At 30.0% G+C, this 20,927-nt stretch overlaps 1 protein-coding gene across 1 annotated transcript in view; it reads left to right on the forward strand.

Moving 5' to 3' along the window:
- The window catches only part of LOC114750706 (MDIS1-interacting receptor like kinase 2-like), a 55,633-nt gene that overhangs the window by 27,927 nt on the left and 6,779 nt on the right, over nt 1-20,927 (forward strand). The window contains exons 5-23 of the mRNA XM_028939304.1: nt 8,810-8,881; nt 9,658-9,729; nt 10,944-11,015; nt 11,586-11,657; nt 12,228-12,299; nt 12,869-12,940; nt 13,513-13,584; nt 13,985-14,056; nt 14,629-14,700; nt 15,272-15,343; nt 15,914-15,985; nt 16,556-16,627; nt 17,199-17,270; nt 17,846-17,917; nt 18,487-18,558; nt 18,788-18,859; nt 19,431-19,502; nt 20,057-20,128; nt 20,228-20,299. The gene's annotated coding sequence lies outside the window, so the exon portion shown is untranslated. The remainder of the gene's footprint in view (nt 1-8,809; nt 8,882-9,657; nt 9,730-10,943; nt 11,016-11,585; nt 11,658-12,227; nt 12,300-12,868; nt 12,941-13,512; nt 13,585-13,984; nt 14,057-14,628; nt 14,701-15,271; nt 15,344-15,913; nt 15,986-16,555; nt 16,628-17,198; nt 17,271-17,845; nt 17,918-18,486; nt 18,559-18,787; nt 18,860-19,430; nt 19,503-20,056; nt 20,129-20,227; nt 20,300-20,927) is intronic.

Here is a 20,927-nt window from a genome sequence, read left to right on the forward strand (position 1 = left end):
TTAAAATATTGTATACATTTATTTAATTGAAATTTTGTCAAAGAGTTAATCTAAAACTTAAGATGGAAATAAACGTAAACAAAAAAATGAATGATATGATATCTTCATAATATTTAATCATTTTATGAGGTTTATTATTAAGAATGATCAAATTACATTGTTAATACATTACAAAGAGTATAGCTTATTAGAAATTTAATTAATATATATAGAGATGGACTTAAATGAAAATGAATTTTGCTCTAAAGTCCAAACAAAGGACTCTTAATTTATTCACAAAAGGTCTCTTATTTCAGGACCGGCCATGTGAATGCCGCACCTAAAGGGGTCAATTTCCGCTAAAGCTATCAAAACGGACCAAGCCCATCGGGCCAGCCCTTTTAAGCCTTTTTAAGTAGAGGGTCGGGCTTGTATTTTAGGTGGTTTAAAAGGAAATTGGGCTTAAAAAGGCTAGCCCTATAGGGCTCAAAAATAAAAGAGCCAACCCTTTAGAGCCAAGGGCTAGCCCTTTTAAGCCCGCCTATTTTTTTATTATTATTAATATATTTATAAAGTTATAGATTAGTCTTTTATGAATAAGTTTAAATTAGAAAAATACTTAGAAAAATCAATACTCAAGCTAGATAATTGAAAAGAATTAGATGTCTTGGACTTGTAGAAGAACAATTAAAATCAATTTTTAATTCTTTCAAGAATGGTAGCTGATATTCTTAACATTTTAATCACCATAATAGCTAGTAGATCTTTATTTACCATCGGTTTACATATCTTAACAAAGTGTAAAACTTTTCTTATTCGAACAAATGTTCATGCTCTTATTTGTACTTATAACTACTACATAGTTTTATTTTAGATAAGGTAAATGAAGACAAAAACCTTAATATTTTTATCACTGAAAAAGAGCTCACTTGTAGTAAAGAACAATCAAATATTACTGATCTTGATGATACTGATGAAGATAAAGATAAAGATAATAATTATGTTGATATTGTTAATCTTTGACTGCTAGGTTTTATCTTTCTGTTTTTCATGTTTTGTTAGATTTTGATTTTTTTAATTTTGGATAATAGTTTATTGGCATTTAATTTTTTTTCTATACACCACTAATTTATTTTACTTATATTTATAATTTGAATAAAAAATCTTAGAAGTTTTGTTGTTTTATTTTTTATTTTAAAATAATTAAAAAGAATTTAAATTTTAAAAAATAACATAAAAGGGCCAGCCTTTTTAAGCCTTGAGCCCGCATGTCCAAGGGCCGGGCTTTAATAATTAGATAATTTTAAGATATGTGGGCTTTAAAGGGCCGGCCCTTTTAAGCCCTGACCTTTTAAGGGCTAGCCCTTTAGGGCCGAACTGGCCCTTATTGACAGCTCTAATTTCCGCAAGCAAGTGAAAAATTAAATTATAGGTCAACTTATAATAAAAAATATCAAAATAAATAAAAATCTCATTTCAACTCTCTATGTATTGTAAAACCTTTTTTTTAAATAAATATTACTTTCAAGTGTATCATGCCAAGGAACTGAAATCAAATCCAAGCAAATCAAGAGCTTGTTATGATGCTTACGACCATTTCATTGTTTTACTTTTGTCAAGTTAATGAAAATTTCAAACACAACTCAGCAATTAATATCTAAATATATATTTATATGTCATCACCCCCTCACATCATTAGAAAAATTGAAGGGTAAAATAGCATCATAATACTTTCTTTATACTTAATATAATATTCAATTAACTAATCTGAAAAGATTAAAGAAGATAAATAAATTATTTTACAGTATTTTATTTTTTTAGTTATAAATTTATATATAATATAATCATACATATAAGTAGTTCATATAATATATATTCTAATTAATTTATTTATTTAGCTTTCTTAGTATTTTTAAATTATTCAATTGAGTCTTATATTAAAAAACAGATGTACTATTATTTATGATGTAATTTTACCCATACTTAGTTGTGCCCAAATGTCTGTTAAAAAATCATGACATATGGGCAATCTTTTTAAAACACTTCCACAAAGCCAAATGACATTAAGTACTTAAATAAATAAATACAAACGGCTAGAGGTTAGGCGGCAGTTGAGAAAGCCCGATGGAGAACGCAAGTGGGAGCAACTTTGCTTAGGTGTGGAAAGGATCTATTGAGAGATGAGAGTCAAGGAGAATTATGATAAGGTTCGAAGAAAAAAATAATTATCAGTTAGTCCCTATGACAAATGAGTAGTTGTCATTTATTACTTTGAAAGTTGTTATTGCATGCTGTACTAGTAGTTATATTTTTCACTTGGAACTTCATAGCAATTCTCTCAATTTATTATTATTTTTTTGGCCTGACAATTTATTATCACTTATCCAATTGAGGCTATAATAATCGAAGTTATCTCTTCCAATCCTCCTAACGTTTACTGTGGTTTAGATTCCTTTCTTGATATAGCTAGCTTTTATTTCCTTTTAATCTTTGTTTCAAGTTGCTTCTTACGCAAATTAAGAGAATGTGTTAACGCTTAACTAGGTTGTTGGTATTATTTAATCTTTTTTTTTAATATTCTACTTATCACTTTATTACTTTACAATGACGAATTATGGAATAAAAACTGAATAATAATTCTGTACAGTTGCACATAATTAAGTTAAAAAACTGTCATACTCGTGAAATCTACTCATTAAAAAAAAAAAAAAAAAAAGCGTTTGGAATGGTCTTTAAGAGCAGACCATAATAATAGTAGTTGTAGACTTTGAATCTTTTGCAGTTTTGCATGAATTGTAGGAGACAAGCAACATCATGCAATAAATTATTGGTCACAAAATTTGTGACCGTGATTTACAAAGAAATTACTACCCTCCTGTTTTCCATATATGTGCCTACTTAAGGAGAAATTGATGGTCCTTTATCCTTATTTATTTGTTCTTATATAAGAAAAAGAACACAAATTAATCTTTTAATAATCAGGTTCCAAAAATTCTCTGTTGAACAATGAGTTACAAATATTTATTTAAACAGCAACAAATATAAGAATTTCGGTTTTAATTGTAAATAACTGAGAATAACTTGAGACTTAAATACCTTAGTTACAACTCACATTCTTATAGCTGTAACTCATCTTTTAGTAATTTTTTTTAGATATAAAAAGTTGATGTTTTCAGGCATGAGTTTCCCTTCTGCATTTTTAATGATATTTTTATATTCTTTTAGTTATATAGTACATTCATCTTCTTCTTTTTTTCCCCTTCTTTTTTTGGTTGGGGACACTTGAGCACTGCACACAGAACCCACTACAGGACATCAAAATCCCTAATCTCCAACTACTAATACAAATTTAAGCATTACTATAACAACAAAAAAATCTGGAGTTAGCATAATTTTAGTTTGCACCTTTTAACTTTCAACTCGTAACCTTACACAAAAAAAATATTTAAAGATGTTCAAGCTTGTTTTTTTCAATGAAAAGGGCAGTTGAATAGGTACTAAAGGCCTAGGATTATATTACAGGGGATATTAAACCTATGACCTTCTTTTTAGAAAAGAATTTTCATATGCCACCAGACCACAACGCTATTATTTTAAAAATGTTCAAACTTTGTGTTTGATCAACTTGGAGTTGAGGATACCATTTAGGCCACTAGAGATAGACATTATGTTAAGGCTAAACTTGACCCATTTGGTAGAAGTTCATGGAGGATGTGGAAGTTTTTTTTCTCAAAACAATTAATTAGAAAAAGTTTAGGCATTTCTAATTAATTGTCATCCGCTTCATGTGAATCTATTTAGCATATTCGAGAGTTTATTGTATTCCAATTCCAATTATGTGGGACCCAATAGACTAGTTTTGTATTTTATTATGCCCTTCTCACACGTTACGTTCATGTCCATTGCCTTAATTTGGACGTTCTCCAAAGACTTTTGACTCTAATGTTTGCCTGTCTTACACGTCTTTAATAATGAGTTTGTTTTTTTGAAGATTTTCGTGGGACCTCTATATGTGTTGTGGCGGTCATCTCACGTTTAGCAATGTCTTGTCCATTTTTACAGTACAAGACTTTAACATCGACGAAGACCATTAACAATGATATTCTTTTTTTTTTATTCTTCTTTGATTTTTCAAAAGAGAAGGGGAAACAACTCTACTATCTATTACAATTATCACCATCATCTATTCTCACAGATTATATACCTACAAAGTTTTTTTTAAAAAAACAATTTGACATATCGATGAAATCCTTGTGAAAAGAAAAAATGGTTTTCATAGTGTTTATACTACTTCTCTTCCTAATTATAAAAGCTAGTTGACTAATTTGAGAAAATTAAAGAAATAAGTTAAATTAGTTATTTGTAATAAATATATGTTGTCTTTTCTAAAATATCCTTGCTAAGCAAATGTATTGGCTAGAACTGTTATTATTAGAAGGATTATCTTAGAAAAAAATGTATAAATATGATAGACAAAATGGATTGGAATCTTATATTTAGGATCAAAATAAAAGTCAAATAAAATTTTATATTAAGGACCGGAGGTAGTATTTTTTAAGGTTAAGGGTCAAAAATATATATGAAAATATACTAAAACTTCACGGAACATGGTGAATATTCTTTGGGTTCAAATTGGCTAATTCAAATTTAAAAAGAGCTCAATAATGCCAAAGCTATCAAAATTAACAAATGTCCCTTTATTAGCAATGGGACCCTTGATTTTTTTTTTAGTGAAAGTAACAAAATACCTCTAATTAAAACAAAGAAAAAAGTTGAGGGTTAAAAAAGTTGATGTTTTCGGGCATGAGTTTCCCTTCTCCATTCTTATGATATTTTTGTATTCTTTAGTTATATAGTACATTTATCTTCTTCTTTTTTTCTTCTTTTTTGGTTGGGGACATTTGAGCACTGCACACAGAACCCACTACAGGACATCAAAATCCCTAATCTCCAACTACTAATACAAATTTAAGCATTACTATAACAAAAAAAAAAATCAGGAGTTAGCATAATTTTAGTTTGCGTCTTTAAACTTTCAATGCATAATCTTACATAAAAAAGTATTTAAAGATGTTCGAGCTTGTTTTTTTCAATGAAAAGGGCAGCTGAGTAGGTACTGAAGGCCTCAGATTATATTAGGATATCAAACTTGTGACCTTCCTTTTAGAAAAGAGTTTTCATATGCCACCAGACCACAATGCTATTATTTTAAAAATGTTCAAACTTTGTGTTTGATCAACCTGAAGCTGCGGATACTATTTAGGCCACTAGAGATAGACATTACGTTAAGGCTAAGCTTGACCCATTTGGTAGAAGTTCATGGAGGGTGGTAGTTTTTTCCAAAACAATTAATTAGAAAAAAATTTAGGCATTTCTAATTAATTGTCATCCAATTCGTGTGAATCTATTTAGCATATTCGAGAGTTTATTACATTCCAATTCCAATTATGTGGGACCCAATAGACTATTTTTGTATTTTATTATGCCCTTCTCACACGTTTATGTCTATTGCCTTAATTTGGATGTTTTTCAAAGACTTTTGACTCTAATGTGTGCCCATCTTACACGTCTTTAATAATGAGTTTGCCTTTTTGTGATTTTCATAGGACCTCTATATGTGCTGTGGTGTTCATCTCATGTTTAGCAATTTCTTGTTCATTTTTACCGTACAAGACTTTAATATTAACGAAGACCATTAGCAATTATGTTCTTTTTTATTCTTCTTTGATTTTTCAAAAAAGAAGGGGAAAAAACTCTACCGTCTATTACAGTTATTACAATCGCTATTCTCATAGATTATATAGGTACAAAGTCTTTTTTTTAAAAAAACAATTTGATAAATAGATCAAATCTGTGTGAAGAGAAAAACTTGTTTCCATGGTGTTTATATTTTTTGGGGTTAAGGGTCAAAAATATATATGAAAATATTCTAAAACTTCACCCAACATCATAAATTTTCTTTAGGTTCAAATTGACCAATTCAAATTTAAAAAGAGTTCAATAATGCCAATGCCATCAAAATTAACAAATGTCTCATTTTTAGCAATGGGAGCCATGATTTTTTTTAGTGAAAGTATCAAAATACCCCTAATTAAACCAAAAAAAGTTAAGGGTCAAAAATACCCATGAACTTCATCAAACACCATATGATTTTTAATAAAGGTACCAAAATACCACCAATTTCGAAAGGCTATTGCATTAGAGTGTGTTAGAGATTATTAAGTATAATAAATTCTTATATCACCAATCTTTGTAATTAAAAAAGATTATTAATCTTTTTCAATAAATTTTTTATGAGCCAATTTTTTCGCTTTCTATAAAAACTAGCCTATTGTTATAGTTATTCTATTCATTAAGGGCTGAAAATATTTTAATAGCATAAATATTAGACATAATAATTAAATATTTTTTTAACTACTAGAAATAGCCTTAAATTTTCTCAAAGAACTTAAACATAAATATAAAAGAAATTTCAGGTTTAAATTTGATAACATAGACTAGAAGATAAACACACAGCTCCATGTATCGTTGATATAAGTAACTTATTTTCAAAAGATATCCATAATGTCTACTAAAAACAAAAGATTGGAGATATAAATAACTTAACATTGAAGAGCAATCCAATTCAAGCTTAAACTTTTTTATATTAGTTATTTTAATTATAAAAATTTTATTATAATTAATAATCTCTAACACACTCTACTACAATAGCCCTTTGAGATTGGGCGTATTTTGATACTTTTATATATATTATATAGTGTTTGGTCAATTTTAAGTATAAGTTCATGTGACTCTTAATTTTTTTTCCGTTTTAATTGAGGGTATTTTGGCATTTTTATTATAAAAACTGTGGGTCCCACAACCAAAAAAACGGATGTTTGTTAATTTTAATGGCACTGACATTATTAATCTCTTTTTTAAACTTGGATTGGTAGATTTGATCACAAAAAAGTTTATGGTGTTAAGTAAAGTTTTGATATATTTTCATAAGTTTTTAACCTTTAACCCTATTTTTATGATAAAAAAAATGTACATATTTTGAGTAAAACAAAAGTGTGATAAAGAATATCTAAAAGTCATTTTTCAATTTATGATGTGAATAATTTAAATATGATGATCATAATACTAATAAGTGCCCAATCAGTTAATAACCAGAGTGAATAATGAAGTGTGCATAACTTTCATTGCAAAAGAGAAATAGAGATCGCATAACAATACAAAAGAGAAATAAGCCTTTGCCCTCTGTCATTTCAATATTTCTCTATGTAAAGACTCCGATACTGCACTCATTTTGTGATCATCACTTTGTGGAAAGAAATTAAAAAAAAGATGGGCATCATAGTAGTATTTTTATTAAGCTTTTCCGTAACAAAATTAAAATTTGTTCTTAAAACCAAAAAAAAATCAAAACATTTTTTTTTATTTTTCTGTCTTTTGTTTTACAAAATTAGGGAAGAGACGTAGAATATTGTATTTTTGTTAATTATATCAGGTTAATAAAAACAAACTAGCTTTGACCCTTCACTTTTATCATTTTATATATGGTTTTTGAAATAATGATTCTAGCATTTTTTTTTTAATTTTTAGTATTCAAAACTTATTCTAAAAAATAGTAAAAACATAAAAGTTGAGCATAAAATCAAACAAGCTTTTATTTTATTTACGTTCTGTTTTTTTAATTTTTAATAGTCAAAGTTAGTTAAAAGTTTCTTTATACGTAACTTAAAAGTTATAATTTTGTTTTCAAGAAGAATAAATTTATGCTTCTATAAAAACTCAGCCTCTACACTCATTTGGTGATCACGTTGCATGAATCAATGGCATTCACCAAAATTATGTCGACTACTCCAACAATAAACACTGTGATGGTAATAGTGATTTTATAACTATGCCCTGCCATTACTCTCTTCAATAATATTGCCACCTCTATGATAGCAGAGGAGAAACATGATTTGTTTTAGAGCAACTAGTGGTAAGAAAAGGTGTGTTTCCATAATTTGATTTGTCTTTCAAAATATGATCCTAAAAGTTAAAAATAATGGGTTCTTTAATTTGGAGTTCCATCAGACCACCATGTTGTGATGTTCATCATCTCATGTTTGACAATTTCATGCCCATTTTGACTATAATAACTCCAAAGACTAAAGACTTTAATATTGACTATGACCATTAATTAACAGCTGAGGCAATCTTACACCATATGATTAGTCCATTTGCCATTGGACCTACACACTCCAACGACTTCGATGCGTAGAAGGGAGATTCAATAATATTGCTCTATATATAAAGACTTTGTGGATGCACTCATTTTATGATCGCTTTGTGTAGACAAAAGAACTGAAGATGGGTGTGATGAGAGCGGTATTTTTATTATGCTTTGTTATAATAACTTGCTTCCACATTAATGGTGTAGTATCAGTTGCGATGATAGAAGAGGAGAAACGTGCTCTACTTCAAATCGAATGGTGGAATTTCAGCAACAGTGCCCACAATATATCAGACCCTTGTCACTGGGAAGGCATATATTGCAATGATATTGGAAGCCTTGTTGAGATGAATTATCAACAAATGACTACACAATATGATCATCTAGCAGATTTCAATTTCACCGCATTTCCCAATCTAGAACATCTCATACTTTCTCAAATGGGTTTGATATATACAATTCCAGGCCAGATAGGATCTCTTCATAAACTTATCCTTCTAAACTTATCTTTTAACAATCTTACTGGTGAGTTGTATATCTTCTACTTCTACTCATACCATGCAAATTCAATAAATTCAAAAATATTGTATGTACCACCACACAACCTAATAGTTCTATTGACAGGGATCATTCCATCACAAATAGGAGCTCTTCAAAATCTTACTTATTTAGACTTGTCTTTTAATTTTCTTACTGGTGAGTTATATATCCTCCATTTCTACTCTTGCAAATTCACTCAATTTGGAAACATTATATTTAGCTCCAAACAACCTAATACTTTTATTGACAGGGATCATTCCATCACAGAGAGTATCTCTTCATAATCTGATTCATCTATACTTATATTCTAACAATCTTACTTATGAGTTATATATCTATCATTTCTATTCTTATCTTGTAAATTCACTCAATTTGAAAATATTATCTTTATCACCACAACCTAATACCTCTATTGACAAAGATCATTCCATCACAGATAGGATCTCTTCATAACCTGATTCATCTATACTTATCTTCTAGCAATCTTACTTATGAGTTATATATCTTTCATTTCCACTCTTACCTTGTAAATTCCCTCAATTTTGAAATATTATATTTACCCCTACAAAACCTAATATCTCTATTGACAATGATCATTCCATCACAGATAGGATCTCTTTGTAATCTGCTTGGACTAGACTTGTCTTATAACAATCTTACTGTTAAGTTCTATATATTCTATTTTCACTGTTACCTTGCAAATTCACTAAATTTTGAAATATTTTATTTACCTCCACAAAACCTAATACTTTTATTGACAGAGGTCATTCCATCACAAATAGTATCTCTTCATAATTTGATTCATCTATACTTATCTTCTAACAATTTTACTTATGAGTTATATATCTTTCATTTCCACTCTTACATTGTAAATTCACTCAATTTGGAAATATAATATTTACCCCTACACAACCTAATACCTCTATTGACAGAGATCATTCAATTCCCAATAGGAGCTCTTCAAAATCTCACTTATTTGGACTTGTCTTGTAACGGTCTTACTGGTGAGTTATATATCTTCCATTTCTACTCTTACCTTACAAATTCAATAAATTTTGGAATACTGTAGTCCATCACAGATAGGATCTCTTCATAACCTGATTCATCTATACTTCTCTTCTAACAATCTTACTTTTGAGTCATATATCTTTCATTTCCACTCTTACCGTGTAAATTCACTCAATTTTAAAATATTATATTTACCCCTACAAAACCTAATATCTCTATTGACAAGGATCATTCCATCACAAATAGGATCTCTTTATAATCTCATTGGACTAGACTTGTCTTATAACAGTCTTACTGTTATGTTATACATCTTCCACCTTTACTGTTACCTTGCAAATTCATTAAATTTTGAAATATTGTATTTACTTCCACACAACCTAATACTTTTATTGACAGAGATCATTCCATCACAGATAGTATCTCTTCATAACTTGATTCATATATACTTATCTTCTAACAATTTTACATATGAGTCATATATCATTCATTTCCACTCTTACCTTGTAAATTCACTCAATTTGAAAATATTATATTTACCCCTACACAACCTAATACAATTGTTGACAGGAATCATTCCATTCGAAATAGGAGCTCTTCAAAAGCTCACTTATTTGGACTTGTCTTGTAACGACCTTACTGGTGAGTTATATATCTTCCATTTCGACCCTTATTTTGCAAATTAAGTAAATTTTGGAATATTGTATTCCATCAAAGATAGGATCTCTTCATAACCTGATTCATCTATACTTATCTTCTAACAATCTTACCATGGAGTTAGATATCTTTCACTTCCACTCTTCCCTTGGAAATTCACCAAATTTTGAAATCTTATATTTACCCCTACACAACCTAATATCTCTATTGACAAGGATCATTCCATCATAGACAGGATCTCTTCATAATCTTATTGGACTAGACTTGTCTTATAACAGTCTTACTGTTAAATTATATATCTTCCACTTCTATTATTACCTTGCAAATTCACTAAATTTTGAAATATTCTATTTACCTCCACACAACCTAATACTTTTATTGATAGAGATCATTCTATCACAGATAGTATCTCTACATAATCTGATTCATCTATACTTATCTTCAAATAATTTTACTTATGAGTTATATATCTTTCATTTCCACTCTCACCTTGTAAATTCACTCAATTTGGAAATATTATATTTACCCTTACACAACCTAACACCACTGTTGACAGGGATCATTCCATTTCAAATAGGAGCTCTTCAAAATCTCACTTATTTGGACTTGTCTGATAACAGTCTTACTGGTGAGTTATATATCGTCCATTTCTACTCATACCTTGCAAATTAAGTAAATTTTGGAATATTGTATTCTATCACAGATAAGATCTCTTCACAACCCGATTCATCCATACTTATCATCTAACAATCTTACTTATGAGTTATATATCATTCATTTCCACTCTTACCTTGTAAATTCACTCAATTTTGAAATATTATATTTATCCCTATAAAACCTAATATCTCTATTCACAAGGATCATTTCATCACAGATAGGATCTCTTTATCATCTGATCAGACTAGACATGTCTTATAACAGTCTTGCTGTTAAGTTATTTATCTTCCATTTCTATTGTTACCTTGCAAATTCACTAAATTTTGAAATATTGTATTTACCTCCACGCAACCAAATACTTTTATTGACAGAGATCATTCCATCACAGATAGTATCTCTTTATGATATAATTCATCTCTACTTATCTTCTAACAATTTTACTTTTACGTTATCTATCTTTCATTTCCACTCTTACCTTGTAAATTTACTCAACTTGGAACTATTTATTTACCCCTACATAGCGTAATACCACTGTTGACAGGGATCATTCGATTCCAAATAGGAGCACTTCAAAATCTCATTTATTTGGACTTGTCTTCTAACAGTTTTATTGGTGAGTTATATATCTTCTATTTCTACTCTTACCCTGCAAATTAAGTAAATTTTGGAATACTATATTCCATCACAGATAGGATCTCTTCATAACCTGATTCATCTATAATTATCTTGTAACAATCTTACTTATGAGTTATATATCTTTCATTTCCACTCTTAGCTTGTAAATTCCCTCAATTTTGAAATATTATATTTACCCCTACACAACCTAATACCTCTATTGACAAGAATCATTCCATCAAAGATAGGATCTCTTGATAATCTAATCGGACTAGACTTGTCTTATCACACTCTTACTGTTAAGTTATATATCTTTCATTTCTATTGTTACCTTGCAAAGTCACTAAATTTTTAAATATTCTATTTTCCTCCACACAACCTCACACTTTTATTGACAGAGATCATTGCATCACAAATAGTATCTCTTCATAATCTGATTCATCTACCCTTATCTTCCAACAATTCTACTTATGAGTTATATATCTTTCATTTCCACTCTTACCTTGTAAATTCACTCCATTTGGAAATATTATATTTACCAGACACAACCTAATACCTCTGTTGACAGGGATCAGTCCATTCCAAAAAGGAGCTCTTCAAAATCTCGCTTATTTGAACTTGTCTTGTAACGACCTTACTGGTGAGTTATATGTCTTCCATTTCTACCCTTACCTTGCAAATTAAGTAAATTTGGGAATATTGTATTCCAACACAGATAGGATCTCTTTAAAAACTGATTCATCCATGCTTGTCTTCTGGCAATCTTACTTATGAGTTACATATCTTTCATTTCAACCCTTACCTTGTAAATTCACGTAATTTTGAAATATTATATTTACCCCTATACAACCTAATATCTCTATTGACAAGGATCATTCCATCACAGCTAGGATCTCTTCATAATCTGATCGGTCTAGACTTGTCTTATAACAGTCTTACTGTTAAGTTATATATCTTCCACTTCTACTGTTATCTTGCAAAGTCACTAAATTTTGAAATATTGTACTTACCTCCACACAACTTAATACTTTTATTCACAGAGATCATTCCATCACAGATAGTATCTCTTCATAATCTGATTCATCTGCACTTATCTTATAACAATTTTACTTGAGTTATATACCTTTCATTTCCACTCATACCTTGTAAATTCACTCAGTTTGGAAATATTATATTTACCCCTACACAACCAAATACCACTGTTGACAGGGATCATTCCATTCCAAATAGGAGCTCTTCAAAATCTCACTTATTTGGACTTGTCTGAGAACGGTCTTACTGGTGAGCTATATATCTTCCATTTCTACTCTTACCTTGCAAATTATGTAAATTCTGGAATATTGTATTCTATCATAGATAGGATCTCCTCATAACCTAATTCATATAAACTTATCTTCTAATAATCTTATTCATGAGTAATATAATCTTTTATTTCTACTCTTACCTTGTAAATTCACTCAATTCTGAAATACTCTATTTACCCCCGCACAACCTAATATCTCTATTGGCAAGGATCATTCCAACACAGATAGGATCTCTTTATAATCTGATCAGACTAGGCTTGTCTTATAACAAGCTTACTGTCAAGTTATATATTCTCCATTTCTACTGTCACCTTGCAAATTCACTATATTTTGAAATATTGTATTTACCTCCACACAACCTAATACTTTTATTGATTGGGATCATTCCATCAATGATAGTATCTCTTCATAATCTGATTCATCTATACTTGTCTGCTAACAATTTTACTTACAAGTTGTATACCTTTAATTTCCACTCTTGCCTTATCAATTCACTCTATTTGGAAATGTCATATTTACCCCTACACAACCTAATTCCGCTTTTCACAGGGATCATTCCATTCCAAATAGGAGCTCTTCAAAATCTCACTTATTTGGACTTGTCTGATAACTGTCTTAGTGGTGAGTTATATATCTTCCATTTCTACGCTTACCTTGCAAATTAAGTAAATTTTGAAATACTGTATTCCATCACACATAGGATCTCTTCATAATCTGATCGGACTAGACTTGTCTTATAACAGTCTTACTGTTAAGTTATATATCTTCCATTTCTACTGTTGCCTGGCAAATTCACTAAATTTTGAAATATTGTATTTACCTCCACACAACCTCATACTTTTATTGACAGAGATCATTCCATCACAGATAGTATCTCTTCATGATCTAATTCATCTCTACTTATCTTCTAACAATTTTACTTATGAGTTATATATCTTTCATTTCCACTCTTACCTTGTAAATTCACTCAATTTGGAAATGTTATATTTACCCCTACACAACTTAATACCACTTTTGACAGGGATCATACCAATCCAAATAGAAGCTCTTCAAAATCTCACTTATTTGGACTTGTCTTATAATAGTCTTACTGGTGAGTTATATATCTTCCATTTCTACTCATACCTTGCAAATTAAGTAAATTTTGGAATATTATATTACATCACACAAAGGATCTCTTATTAACCTGATTCATCTATACTTATCTTTTAACAATCTTACATATGAGTTATATATATTTTCATTTCCACTCTTACCTTTCAAATTCACTCAATTTTGAAAAATTATATTTACACCTACACAGCCTAATACCTCTATTGGCAAGGATCATTGCATCACAGAAAGGATCTCTTGATAATCTGATCAGGCTAGACTTGTTTTATAATAGTCTTACTATTAAGTTATATATCTTCCACTTCCAATGTTTGCTTGCAAATTCACTAAATTTAGAAATATTGTATTTACCTCCACAAAACCTAATACTTTTATTGACAGAGATCATTCCATCACAGATAGTATCTCTTCATAATCTGATTCATCTATACATGTCTTCAAACAATTTTACATATGCGTTATATATCTTTCATTTCCACTCTTACCGTATAAATTCGCTCAATTTGGAAATATTATATTTACCCTTACACAACCTAATACCTCTGTTGACAGGGATCATTCCATTCCAAATAGGAGCTCTTCAAAATCTGATTTATTTGAACTTGTCTTATAACGACCTTACTGGTGAGTTATATGTCTTCCATTTCTACCTTTACCTTGCAAATTAAGTAAATTTTGGAATATTGTATTCCATCACATATAGGATCTCTTCATAAACTGATTCATCTATACCTATCTTCTAACAATCTTACTTATGAGTTATATATCTTTCATTTGCATGCTTACCTTGCAAATTCACTCAATTTTGAAATATTATATTTACCCCTACGCAACCTAATATCTCTGTTGATAAGGATCAATCTAACACAGATAGGATCTCTTCGTACTCTAATGGGACTAGACTTGTCTTATAACAGCTTTACTGTTAAGTCATATATCCTCCACCTCTACTATTACCTTGCAAATTCACTAAATTTTGAAATTTTGTATTTACCTCCACACAACCTAATACTTTTATTGACAGAGATCATTCCATCTTAGATAGTATCTCTTCATAATCTGATTCATGTACACTTCTCTGCTAACAATTTTACTTATGAGTTATATACCTTTCATTTCCACTCTTACCTTGTAAATTCACTCAATTTGAAAATATTATATTTACCCCTCCACAACGTAATACCACTGTTGACAGGGATCATTCCATTCCAAATAGGAGCGCTTCAAAATCTCACTTATTTGGACTTGTCTGATAACAGTCTTACTGGTGAGTTATGTATCTTCCATTTCTAATCTTACCTTGCAAGTTTAGTAAATTTTGGAATATTGTATTCCATCGCAAATAGGATCTGTTCATAACCTGATTCATCTAGACCTATCTTCTAACAATCTTACTTATGAGTTACATATCTTTCATTTCGACTCTTACCATGGAAATTCACTCAATTTTGAAATATTATATTTACCCCTACACAACCTAATATCTTAATTGACAAGGATTATTCCATCACAATAGGATCTCTTGATAATCTTATTGGACTAGACTTCTTTTATAGTAGTCTTACCGTTAGGTTATATATCTTTCATTTCTACTGTCACCTTGCAGATGCACTAAATTTTGAAATATTGTAATTACCTCCACACAACCTAATGCTTTTATTGACAGAGATCATTCCATCAAAAATAGTATCTCTTCATTATCTGATTCATCTATACTTATCTGCTAACAATTTTACTTGTGAGCTATATACCTCTCATTTCCACTCTTACCTTGTAAATTCACTCAACTTCGAAATATTATATTTACACCAACACAGCCTAATACCACTGCTGACAGGGATCATTCCATTCCAACTAGGAGGTCTTCAAAATCTCACTTATTTGGACTTGTCTGATAGCAGTCTTAGTGGTGAGTTATATGTCTTCTATTTCTACTCTTACCTTGCAAATTAAGTAAATTTTGGAATATTGTACTCCATCACAGATAGAATCGCTTCATAACCTTATTCATCTATACTTATCTTCTAACAATCTTACTTATGAGTTACATATCTTTCATTTCAACTCTTACCATGGAAATTCACTCAATTTTGAAATATTATATTTATCCCTACACAACCTAATACCTTTATTAACAAGGATCATCCATCACAGCTAGGATCACTTCATAATCTGATCGGACTAGACTTGTCTTATAACAGTCATATTGTTAAGTTATATATCTTCCATTTCTACTGTTACCTTGCAAATTCACTAAATTTTGAAATATTGTATTTACATCCAGACAACCTAATACTTTTATTGACAGCGATTATTCCATCACAGATAGTATCTCTTCATAATCTGATTCATCTATACTTATCTTCTAACAATTTTGCTGATGAGTTATATCCCTTTCATTTCCACTCTTGCATTGTCAATTCACACAATTTGGAAATATTATATTTACCCCTACATAACCTAATACCTCAATTGACAGGAATCATTCCATTCGGAATAGGAGCTCTTCAAAATCTCACTTATTTGGACTTGTCTTCTAACACCCTTACTGGTGAGTTATATATCTACCATTTCTACTCTTACCTTGCAAATAAAGTAAATTTTGGAATATTGTATTCCATCAAAGATAGGATCTCTTCATAACCTAATTCACCTATACTTATCTTCTAACAGTCTTACTTATGAGTTATATATCTTTCATTTCCACTCTTACCCTGTAAATTCACTCATTTTTAAAATATTATATTTACCTCTACACTACCTAATAACTCTATTGACAAGGATCATTCCATCACAGATAGGATCTCTTCACAATCTTATTGGACTAGACTTGTCTTATATCAGTCTTACTGTTAAGTTGTATATCTTCCATTTCTACTCTTACGTTGCAAATTCACTAAATTTTAAAATATTGTATTTACCTCCACACAACATGATACTTTTATTGACAGAGATTATTCCATCATAGATAGTATCTCTTCGTAATCTGATTCATCTACACTTATCTGCTAACAATTCTACTAATGAGTTATATATCTTTCATTTCCACTCTGACCTTGTAAATTCACTCGATTTGGAAATATTATATTTACCACTACACAACCTAATACCTCTGTTGACAGGGATCATTCCATTCCAAATAGGAGCTCTTCAAAACCTCGCTTATTTGAACTTGTCTTGTAATGACCTTACTGGTGAGTTATATGTCTTCCATTTCTACCCTTACCTTGCAAATTAAGTAAATTTTGGAATAGTGTATTCCATCACAAATAGGATGTCTTCATAATTTGATTCATCTATACTTATCTTCTACCAATCTTACATATGAGTTATATATCTTTCATTTACATGCTTACCTTGTAAATTCACTCAATTTTGAAATATTATATTTACCCCTACACAACCTAATAACTCTATTGACAATGATTATTCCATCACAGATAGGATCTCTTCATACTCTGATTGAACTAGACTAGTCTTATAACAGCTTTACTATTAAGTTATATATCCTCCACTTCCACTGTTACCTTGCAAATTCACTAAATTTTGAAATTTTGTATTTACCTCCACACAACCTAATACTTTTATTGACAGAGATCATTTCATCACAGATAGTATCTCTCTATATGTAATTTGATTCATGTACACTTCTCTGCTAACAATTTTACTCATGAGTTATATAGCTTTCATTTCCACTCTTACCTTGTAAATTCACTCAACTTGGAAATATTATATTTACCCCTGCACAACCTAATACCACTGTTGACAGGGATCATTCCATTCCAAATAGGAGCGCTTCAAAATCTCACTTACTTTGACTTGTCTGATAATAGTCTTACTGGTGAGTTATATATCTTGCATTTCTAATCTTACCTTGCAAGTTATGTAAATTTTACAATATTGTATTCCATCACAAATAGGATTTCTTCATAACCTGATTCCTCTATACTTATCTTCAACAATCTTGCTTATGAGTTATATATCTTTCATTTCCACTCTTCCTTGTAAATTCACACAATTTTGAAATATCATACTTACCCCTACACATCCTAATATCTCTATTGACAAGGATCATTCCATCACAGATAGGACCTCTTTATAATCGGATCGGACTAGACCTGTCTTATAACAGTCTTACTCTAAAGTTATATATCTTTCATTTCTACTGTTACCTTGCTAATTCGCTAAATTTTGAAATATTATATTTGCCTCCACACAACCTAATACTTTTATTGACAGCGATCATTATATCACTGTTAGTATCTCTTCATAATCTGATTCATCGATACTTATCTTCTAATAGTTTTACCTATGAGTTATATAGCTTTTATTTCCAGTCTTACCTTGTAAATTCACTCAATTTGGAAATATTATATTTACCCCTACACAACCTAATACCACTATTGACAGGGATCATTCCATTTCGAATAAGAGCTCTTCAAAATCTCACTTATTTAGACTTATCTTCTAACAGTCTTACTGGTGAGTTATATATCTTCCATTTCTACCCTTATCTTGCAAATTAAGTAAATTTTGGAATATTGTATTCCATCACAAATAGGATCTCTTCATAACCTGATTCATCTATACTTATCTTCTAACGATCTTACTTATGAGTTAAATATCTTTCATTTCCACTCTTACCTTTTAAATTCACTCAATTTTGAAATATTATATTTACCCCCATACTACCTAATACCACTGTTGACAGGGATCATTCCATTCCAAATAGGGGCTCTTCAAAATCTCACTTATTTGGACTTGTCTGACAATAGTCTTACTGGTGAGTTAGATATCTTCCATTTCTACTCTAACCTTACAAATTAAGTAAATTTTGGAATATTGTATTCTGTCACAGATAGGATCTCTTCATAACCTGATTCATCTATACTTATCTTATAACAATCTTACTTATGAGTTATATATCTTTCATTTCCACTCTTGCCTTGTAAATTCACTCAATTTTGAAATATTATATTTACCCCTACACAACCTAATACCTCTATTGACAAGGATCATTCCATCACAGATAGGATCTCTTGATAATCTGATCAGACTAGACTTGTTTTATAACAATCTTACTGTTAAGTTATATATCTTCCATTTATACTATTACCATGCAAATTCACTAAATTTTTAAATATTATTTTTACCTCCACACAACCTAATACTTTTATTGACAGAGATCATTCCATCACAGATAGTATCTCTTCATAATCTGATTCATCTATACATGTCTTCAAACAATTTTACATATGCGTTATATATCTTTCATTTCCACTCTTACCGTATAAATTCGCTCAATTTGGAAATATTATATTTACCCTTACACAACCTAATACCTCTGTTGACAGGGATCATTCCATTCCAAATAGGAGCTCTTCAAAATCTGATTTATTTGAACTTGTCTTATAACGACCTTACTGGTGAGTTATATGTCTTCCATTTATAAAGTAAATTTTGGAATATTGTTTTCCATCATAGATAGGATGTCTTCATAATCTGATTCATCTATAATTATCTTTTAACAATCTTACTTATGAGTTATATATCTTTCATTTCCACTCTTACCTTGTAAATTCACTCAATTTTGAAATATTATATTTACCCCTACAGAACCTAATATCTCTATTGACAAGGATCATTCCAGTCCAAATAGGATCTCTTTACACTTTGACTGGACTAGACTTGTCTTATAATAGTCTTACTGTTATGTTATATATCTTCCATTTCTACTGTTACCTTGCAAATTCACTAGATTTTGAAATATTGTATTTACCTCCACATAACCTAATACTTTTACTGATAGAGATCATTCCATCACAGATAGTATCTCTTCATAATCTGATTCATCCGTACTTATCTTCTAACAATTTTACTTATGAGTTATATATATTTCATTCGCACTCTTACATTGTAAATTCACTCAATTTGGTAATATTATATTTACCCTTACACTACCTAATGCCTCTGTTGACAGGGATCTTTCCATTCCAAATAGGAGCTCTTCAACATCTCACTTATTTGGACTTATCTTATAACAGTCTTATTGGTGAGTTATATATCTTCCATTTCTTCTCTTACCTTGCAAATTAAGTAAATTTTGGAATATTGTAGTCGTCTTCCCACAACCTAATACCTCTATTGACAGGGATCATTCCATCACAGATAGGGTCTCTTCATAATCTGATTGAACTACACTTGTGTTCTAATAATCTTACTGGTGAGTTATATGCCTTCCATTTCTACTGTTACCTTGCAAATTCACTAAATTTTGAAATATTCTATTTAACTCCACACAACCTATTACTTCTATTGACAGGGATCATTCTTTCACAGATAGGATCTCTTCATAATATGATTCATCTATACTAATCTTCTAACAATCTTACATATGAGTTATATATCTTTCATTTCCAATCTTACCTTGTAAATTCACTCAATTTGGAAATATTATATTTACCCCCACACAACCTAATATCTTTGCTGACAGAGATTATTGCATCCCAAATAAGAGCTCTTAAAAATCTCACTTATCTAGACTTTTCTTCTAATAGTCTTACTGTTAAGTTATATATCTTCCATATCTACTGTTATCTTGGAAATTCACTAAATTTTGAAATATTGTATTTACCTCCACACAACCTAATACTTTTATTGATAGGGATCATTCCATCACAGATAGGATCTCTTTATTATCTAATTCATCTATACTTATCTTTTAATAATTTTACTTATGAGTCATATATCTTGCATTTCCACTCTTACCTTGTAAATTCACTCAATTTGAAAATATTATATTTACCCTTACATAACCTAATACTTCTGTTGACTGGGATTCCATCCCAAAT

The sequence above is a fragment of the Neltuma alba genome, unplaced genomic scaffold (genome assembly GCF_004799145.2).
Source record: "Neltuma alba isolate B1F8T4 unplaced genomic scaffold, ASM479914v2 tig00006621_pilon, whole genome shotgun sequence".
NCBI classification, from domain to species: domain Eukaryota; kingdom Viridiplantae; phylum Streptophyta; class Magnoliopsida; order Fabales; family Fabaceae; genus Neltuma; species Neltuma alba.